Source organism: Cupressus sempervirens, chromosome 3 (genome assembly GCF_028749045.1).
Source record: "Cupressus sempervirens isolate cs-2001-9-10 chromosome 3, ASM2874904v1, whole genome shotgun sequence".
NCBI lineage: Eukaryota > Viridiplantae > Streptophyta > Pinopsida > Cupressales > Cupressaceae > Cupressus > Cupressus sempervirens.
The window spans coordinates 402,195,305-402,204,360 of record NC_143120.1 but is presented as its reverse complement, the minus strand read 5'-3'; the positions used below and the strand labels follow the sequence as shown (position 1 = coordinate 402,204,360).

The following is a 9,056-nucleotide window of genomic DNA, read 5'->3' as shown; positions in this document are numbered from 1 at the left end:
AAGTGACCCGCCATTGACCTCCTTAAGTTGTTAAGCTTTTCCTTCAAGGACTTGATGCTTTGATGCCAATTGTTAGAAAGTAAAGCCCAACAAGATAACCAATTATCCAACTATTAAAATTTCTATCAACCTTATTAATCCTTAACCATATGAACAATGTAACCAACAACCATAAGAAGATACACATACACAATAACACTAGATATGTTAACTAGGAAAACCCTTGATTAGAGGGAAAACCCGGGCGGGGATGGTACCCACAAAATGAAGTACTAATATAAAAGTTCCTTGTAAGAGGATGGACTCTGTTAGGACCCAATGAAATACATTCAGTACATATTAGTCCCTGTTAGGAGACTTTGAATTCTTGTTAGGAGATTCCAACCCTGTTGGGATTTGTAGAAGGCAGAAGGATCCACTATCCAAACAACTTCAGGGGCAAGACCACCAAACTCACTGTCCAACTGATCTCTGTATTATTTCTTGCAAAATAATAGAAATGAATAACTTGAACTCCTCTATCCTCTTGACCAAACCAATACTCTTTCCAATCTCAATACCAAATCTTCCAACTCGCATCCAATAATCCCTTGGATTGCTTACATGCATTTACCAACTTCACATATCACTTGTATAATTCACACACTTCACACATTAGTCACTCTTTACCACAAGGAAAATAACCTTCCTTTATACCACATCCTCAAAACAATTTCTCGAGTCAGCCTTGAGGATTTTCCAATTAATTATAATAGGACCTCATTAATATATTATAATCATTTTATAATTACACAAAAGTGTCAGCTCACAGTCCTTACAACTTCTCATACGTGCAACCTCAAACCTTGCGCACTCACTGACGTCATCATCAGGCTATCTTCTGTAACTGTTTAATTGTGCTCATTAGGATTCTATCCCTATTAAGAGATACAATCTAAACATCAGAAACCACTTAACAGATACTTTGTTTGCTTATTGCCCTTTGTAATTCTTGAATAACTCTCGCATGTCTTCGACTCTCTATACGTGCACTTGTCCACTTCATCAAGACATAATGCAAAATATGTTTTCAATTGCGCATGACCTGATCATCAATATGTAATATGTATGACCTAGTTCTCTATCTGCTACTCTGCCAGTCTTTACGGAAACAATACTATGGTGACATCAATGAAAAACACAGTCATGGATGCAACATGTCAATCATGCTAAGAATATCTCCAATGCTTAGGATACCCCCCCAAGATAATTGAGAGGGGGGGGAGGGGGTGAATCGGTTATCCAATTATTAAAACATTTATCAACATTTATCAATCCTTAGTTCCATATGAACAATATGACCAACAACCATAAGAAGACAATGTATACAATAACATCGTATATGTTAACTAGGGAAACCCTTGATTAGAGGGAAAACCCAGGTGGGGATGGTACCCACAAATTGATGTACTAATATCTAAAAGTTCCTTGTAAGAGGATGGACTCAGAGAAAACATACATTAAGAGCAATTCAAATAGAGAGGTAAAATGCTCATAGTGTAGCTTAGGACAAGTTCTCATAATTTATATTTGCAAATAGGTAGATGACATTGAAGGGTATAAAAAAAGAATATGATTATTTTACAATATGATAATCCTAGAAATAGAGTAATATTTTATTATAAAAAGAGAGCAATATTTTATTATAAAAAGAGTGTGAAGAAAGAATATGATTATTTTACCACATTGCAACTCTAGAAGTAGAGTAATATTTTATTGTAGAATGCCTAGCATACAATAGCACCGCTCTAATTATGACGATACAGTGAAAACAATTTTGATAGTCTTTTTGAAGAAAAGACAACTCCACAGAACAGCAAACTTAGCATTCAAAATTCACTCTCGAAGAACAGCCTTAAAGCACCAGTTTGAAAGGACCTAAAATGGACATTTGCCTTTTCTGGGTGATCCTATAGACCAAATTCATACGCTGCTTTGGCCGCGCGGAAGCTTTTATTCATTCACGGAACAGTACCAATTTTGCGGCCTTGCTTTGGCGCTGATATGAATCGCTAATTTTGAGAAGACGAAAACTATAACGTCTGGTTCTCCATGATCATATACAGGAAAATAAGGACCAGAGTAATATCGTTTGCTTCATTCCATTTTAACTTGTATTCGACTTCCACTGCTAAGAACTACGAGGATGAAGAAGAATCGATAAACCAAATAGTGGAAAAACTGGAAACCCTGAGCTCAAATGCCTTCCGTGAAATAGCATCTTGTCATGTCACCCCTTCCCAAGTGTCAAAAATCATTTTGAAATGCAGCAGAACGGACGTTCGAGTCGCACTGTGGTTCTTCCGCCAGTGCGGCAAACTCGAGGGATTCAGCCACACGGTCGAATCCTACAGCACCCTTATTCACAAGCTAACCCTTGCCGGGATGTTCTTCGATGCAAAATCCCTAATACGGCAATACATTTCGGACAGCAAGAGCAATGACCCTCTGCTACTCTACGACGACAAGCTTCTTCTAGAAAATTTCAACCCTTCAATGATTGATCTGCTCATCAGAACCTACGCCGAAGCCGGTAAGCTCTCAGAAGCCATTCATATCTTCAATCGCATAATAGCTTTAGGCATAAAACCTAGGGTTTTATCCTGCAATGCCCTCATTAACGCCCTTACTAAATCTTCCCGCCCCGCCGCGGCATGGGGAATTTATTCCAGCATGCTACGCTCGGGAGCACGACCAGATATGCACACTCTTAATATGTTGATCCATGGATTTTGCATTCAGGGAAAATTAAGACAAGCAAATGAGGTCTTAGATGAAATGGAGGGCGAAAGAAATTTGAGACCTGATGTGGTTACTTACAATACGCTTCTTAATGGTTACTGTAAGAGGGGATTGATGAAAGAGGCTAAGGTTTTGCTACAAAAAATGGCGGAGAGAGGGGTTTTGCCTAACCGTAGCACGTACAATACGGTTATTAGTGGTTACTGTGGAGTTGGTAGGGTTGGGGAGGCATTTGCTCTTCGTGAATTGATGGTAAGAAATGATGTTTTGCCGGATGTTGTGACATATAATTTACTCATTGGCGGGCTCTGCAAGGTTGCGAGAGTGGACGAAGCTTTTGCTTTGAAGAATGAGATGGTGCAACGGGGATTGCAGCCAGGGGTGCTGACTTATAACCGGCTTATTCACGGGCTCTTTGGAGTAGGGAAGGATCTTGAGGCATTTAGACTGCATGATGAGATGGTGGGTCAGGGAATTAAGCCTAGTGAGGTTACGTACAATACCTTGGTGAATGGACTTTGCAAAGAGGGAAAGATGGAGGAAGCAGAGAATTTTTTTAGGGAAAAGGTGGAAGGAGGCTTTTGTGCAAATGCTGTTGTGTATAATACTTTGATTGATGGATATTGTAAAGCTGGAAATATGGTGGATGCTTTCAGAATGCTGGATGAAATGACAGGAAATGGTCTCTTGGCCGATAAGTATACTTACAGTGTGATCATTGACTGGCTTTGTAAGGAAAAGAAGCTGGTTGATGCAGTTGCTCTTTTTCGCAAGATGTTAACAAAAGGTTTTGTTCCCGATGAGGTTGTTTATTGCACACTTATTGATGGACACTGCAAAGCAAATAATATTGAGAGGGCATTGAATATCTGGAATGAAATGGTTGGGAAAGAAATTTTTCCTAGCGATGGAACTTACAATGCTCTCATTGATGGACTTTGTAAACAGGGCCATTCTGAAAGAGCAAGCTGTTTGTTGGATGAAATGATTGGAAGAGGTTTGATTCCTTGCAGTGCTGCTTTAAATGCAGTGATCCATGCACACTGTAAGGATGGTAATTTAGAGAAGGCTTTTGAGTTACATAACCAAATGGTAGAGCATTCCTTTGAACCTGATAGCATTACATATAATGTGCTTATTGATGGACTTTGCAAGAACAGAAATGTGGATAAGGCAGAAAAGCTCTTTTGCATGTTGATTAATAAAGATAGGCCCATTGACGGTGTTACTTATAACACACTGATAAATGGGCACTGCAAAGAAGGTAATATTGAGGCTGCGTTGAAATTTTTTGATGAACTGGAGGCATCGGGTATCAGGCCTGGTGTTGTAACTTACAATTCTCTTTTCTGTGGATTTTGTGAACAAGACAAACTGCAAGAAGCATATCAACTTTTGTACAAAATGGTTGAGAATAACATATCTCCTGACAGTATTACATATGATACATTTATAAAATGTCACTGCAAGAAGGGAAATCTTGACGAGGCGTTGAAGCTGCACATTAAATTATTAGCAGATGGCCTTAATCCCACTGTTGTAACATATAATATTCTTATCAGTGCTCTCTGTCGGGAAGGCAGAATGGATGAAGCAAATTGTCTGTTCAAGGAGATGTTAGGTAGGGGTGTGTCCCCCAATCGCACAACCCATAATGCATTGATCAATGGACTATGAAAAGATCAGAAATGAGGTTGCATGGTTGATTGAAAAGTTATTCTCATCATGATTTATTGACAACTTCAATAGCATATTCCAGGAAAAGAAGCATGCAGACTGTTAATGTTTTCCACTTGCTAAATTCATAAAACACAGAGAACAATAGTTTTGAAGTGAGGACAATGATCATTGAACTTCTCATCCTCGACCAAGTGGCCAGCATGAGGAGTAAGGGACTCAAAGATTTTGAACTCTACAGCATCTTATCTGAAAAAGGTTTGATCTCTGACATGGTATTATACATTGTTTTTGTTATATGCGAGGGGGCCTATTTACCTACACTTATGATTCAAATCTAAGTTACCGATTTGTCTGGGTATTGCTTGGATTCTGAATTGAATGCGGGATTCTCACGAAAGCCCTGTGGAAGCTGGCTGGAAGCCAGCCACAGGCATCCGGATGTGTTTGGAAGCCAGTCTCTGGCTTCCACGTGCATCTGGAAGCTTGTGGCTGGCTTACAGCCAGCTTCCACAGGGTTTCCTGACGCATCCAGGAGCACCTGCGGGCCCAGCGGCCAAAACCATTAAAAAAATCTAAATAGAAACTTAAGTTGCCCAATATGCATGTGCTTAAATTGATTTTTTTAGGTTTTTTTTTGCTATGAAACCCTAAAATGATCCTAAAGGTGAATGTTGAAGCATTGACAATTCATTTTGGAACTTTGTTTGCACCTACAGCCTCTTCTCATTTGGTCTCTAGTTTGCACTGCCATTGTGAAGCCAAGTTCAACATTTGCGAATCCTTATAAGTTCAGCATTTGTGAATCCTTATGATTCAGACTCTGATGCATATTAGTTGATTGAATCTTCAATCATTAACTAAGTTTTTATTTTGTTGGAATCTTGAACATGACCTATTTGAACTTATTGTCTAAGACTAAACTCTAATGTTGGACAAACACATATAGATGTATCATATGAATTTTGAAATATCTTGAATTTTGATAAAGGATGAAGTATCATAGTCATACTATTAAATGATTTGTTTTTGTATATTTCTTGCATTTCTTTCCAAATATTATATATACATGATTCCTTCCGCATCCACATCCAAAAAAAATAAAAATTCCCCACATCTGGTATTTGCTTATGTAATCCACTGTTAAGGTTGTAGCTTCTGCTGGATTGATTTTATCATGAGATACCTTGTTGATGGTAAATCATTTTTAAGATAAATATCTTATATATATAATATATATTATATACATTATACATTATATATTATTATATAATAATATAATAATATATTACATATATGCTCAAAGATGAGTTATACATATGGTTATTTATATTAACTAATGATGATTAACTATAGAGACATGTCTCTTCTCATATTTATGAGTCTTCAAATCTGCATTTGGAAGACATCAATCACAGTGGCTATGTTAGTACAATTGCAGAAAACGATCCATACATTGTAACAGAGCAGTTGGCAAACTTAATAAGAAAGAGACCATCTGCCTAAGAAATCAAGATAATTGCAGAACAAATTTAATCCCGGAGGAGGTCCTCAAACTTTGGTCAAAGCTTTTGCTGGGTAGAAGGTGACATAAAATGAAATGGAAATGTTATATTTGTGTTGCCATGGAGCATGTCTACATTAATAATTCCCTCTGCAATAGCTTGATTCTGAAAACAGTGATGGCAAATGATGTTTGGGGAAAATACTCTGATGAAAATAGTGCTTCATATAACAGAAAAACTGCTCCCACAACGAAGCCTTGTGAGATTGAGGGCTGGGTGGAAAACATGGAATGAAGTGATAGCTGTCGTGTAGAGGATATATCCAAACAGAACAGTACACATCACTGATGTATAAGGGGCGATTGTTGGTCTTACAGTGTGCACCAATCACGAAACCTGACCAGTATTAAGGGGATGACTAAAGATGGGATCGAAAATATATAAAAGATGGTGATAGTAATAGCAAACAGATGGCACAAAAGGTGATCTCATATGCGGTGGAATCCCATTATTTAGATTTCAATCTGAACATAGGAGTGCAGAGTCAGCAGCCCACTAAAATCACATATGCATAGTAACATTTGTGGATTACTAAAGTATAAGCTTGGACATTGATCGTATTTTGTGCTTGGATGGTGATCGTATTTCCAGTCCTCCATGAAGAGGTACAAGCTACAGGCAGTATGTCAATGATGCAGCATGTACTCAAATGTAAATACTTGGAGGCCATCACCGCTAGGATATCTGAAAAAAAGCCCCAACATAGTGGACTTGACAATAACTATAATGACATAAGCAAACACATATTATGATGGGACACCTTATTTTCCAGCTTAAGAAATAAATGTTGGGTCTTTCACTGTACAGTGCGCTTTCTACATTGTCTTGTGCTTTCTCTCTCAAACTATCTATGTCTTCGCCTCCATGAACAACTCCTTGTCAAGAAGAGTGAAGCCTGCCTTGAAATTTCAAACTCGCATAAATTACTACTATGTCCATTGATATGGATATTAATATGCTTGGACTGGATGTTTTGGTAAGTGTACACTAGGTGACGTGGGCATACGACCAGTCTCGAGGGAGGAATAAACCAGGCTCTGCCTAGTCACCCACCCACGTAGAACTAACTTTCACATTGGGCACCAACGGTAGAGTAAGTCTTGGGATACTGACCCCTTAAAAAATAAGTATTCTCATCTTTTACATCTGCATCTCTCTCCTATTCATAATTCAATACATATTATATAGCTAATTACTGCAGACAAATAAAACACCAATGGCATCCCAGTCAGCGCTAAGGAGCTATACGTCACTGTTGGGCAATCAGACTTAAAGTAATAATAAAGGATGTATTTAAGTTTGATTTAAAACTAGTAAAGAAAAGGCACAACTTTTGTGTGAAAGGTTTTAAATGAATCGAAAAAGATAAGGAGGTGCAGAGAAGATTATAAGAGTCAGCGGTGGGTATTTAACAAGAGTAAGGAGAATGATATAATTTGTATAGTACCTATCCACCGTGTATTGAAACTTATCCATGTGGATGAAGGGTAGAGCTAAGTATTATTACTCTATGAATATGTTATTTAAGATATTTAAATATATATATATATATATGTGTGTGTGTGTGTGTGTGTGTGTGTTATTTAAGATATTTAAATATATATATTAGGGATGTATATTATTCAAAGTTATGGTATATTGTTTAATATCATTTAAAGGTAAATGTTATAGTCATATAATATATTATTAGCTATCATGGATATGAGATCCATTAAATATTATCAATTTTGAATATAGATTTTTTATTTGAATAATATGAACATAATGGCCTTCAATTTAGAGGTTCTTAATTCTCTCGATGTCGCATCTTTCTAAAGCAAAAATAAGTACTTTATTGAAATGGAGAAGAGAGTGTTACGCCAAGGTTGCAACTCTTGGTGATTCTAGAACTTCGTTGGAAAGTTGTGAAGAAACACAAATGGTTGGAATATATCCCGTTTGATATGCATGCCATGGAAATGAAATGAAATTTACAAATATTGAACTTCTAAGAGAATATGTCATTTAAGGGAAAGTCATATATATAGAAGTGATGTATTCTTAATTCTATTATTGAAATTAAAAAGACAAGTTATAATAATCTTTAATGTTATTAGTGAGCTATGTGCCTTGTGTTAGAAACAATAGTCCACCAAGATACCTGAGGGGGAGAGGGGCCGGGGGGGGGAGTGGGGGTGGGGGGGGGGGTGAATCAGTTATCCAATAATTAAAACATATATCAACCTTAAATAATTTAAACCATTCAACCAAAGTAAACAACAACCATAACAAGATGCACATACATAATTACACCAGATATGTTAACTAGGGAAACCCATGATCTTTGGGTAAACCCCGGTGGGAATGATGCCCACAAGATGATGTACTAATATAAATATTCCTTGTTAGAGGATGGACCCTGTTAGGAGTCTATTACAACATTTAGTACATATGAGTCCCTGTTAGGAGATTCCAACCCTGTTAGGAGTTGTGCCAACCCTATTAAGAGTTGTGGAAGACAGAAGGACCCATTGTCCAAACAGCTTTTGGGGCAAGACCACTGAACTCATTGTCCAACTGATCTCTCAACTATTCCTTGCAAAATAATTGTCTGTATTGTACTTTAACTTCTTTCCTTTGTCCTGTCAATCGGACCAATCACTGTTAGACCTTGTAGACCAGGTCACGAACCTCAGATCCAAATAATAAACTTTGGATCATCAAATAAAACCTCGGCAATGAAGTTCATTCCAACTTCGCTCTGTTTTGCGTATCTTTGCTTTCTGATCTTTGTGTTGCTTACAATCATTCACTTGCGTCCATACATGATAGAGGAAAATGTCCTTCCTTTATATTGAATTTATAAAATAATTTCCTGAGTCGGCCATTACACCTTCTCAATTAATTATTATAGGACCTCATTAAGAATACGTTACACTTAGTGATAACATTAATCTTTCGCCTTGTAACTTGAATAACTTTCCATACGTGGAACATTATGACGAGCGAGCTTAGCTACATCATCTCCAACAAATCTTCTACACATTTGTAACT

General features: G+C 37.3%; 1 pseudogene; it reads left to right on the top strand.

The window, feature by feature from the left end:
- The first annotated feature begins 1,947 nt into the window (after nucleotides 1-1,947).
- On the top strand, nucleotides 1,948-4,608 carry LOC149566707 (uncharacterized; annotated as a pseudogene).
- Nucleotides 4,609-9,056: the final 4,448 nt, after the last annotated feature.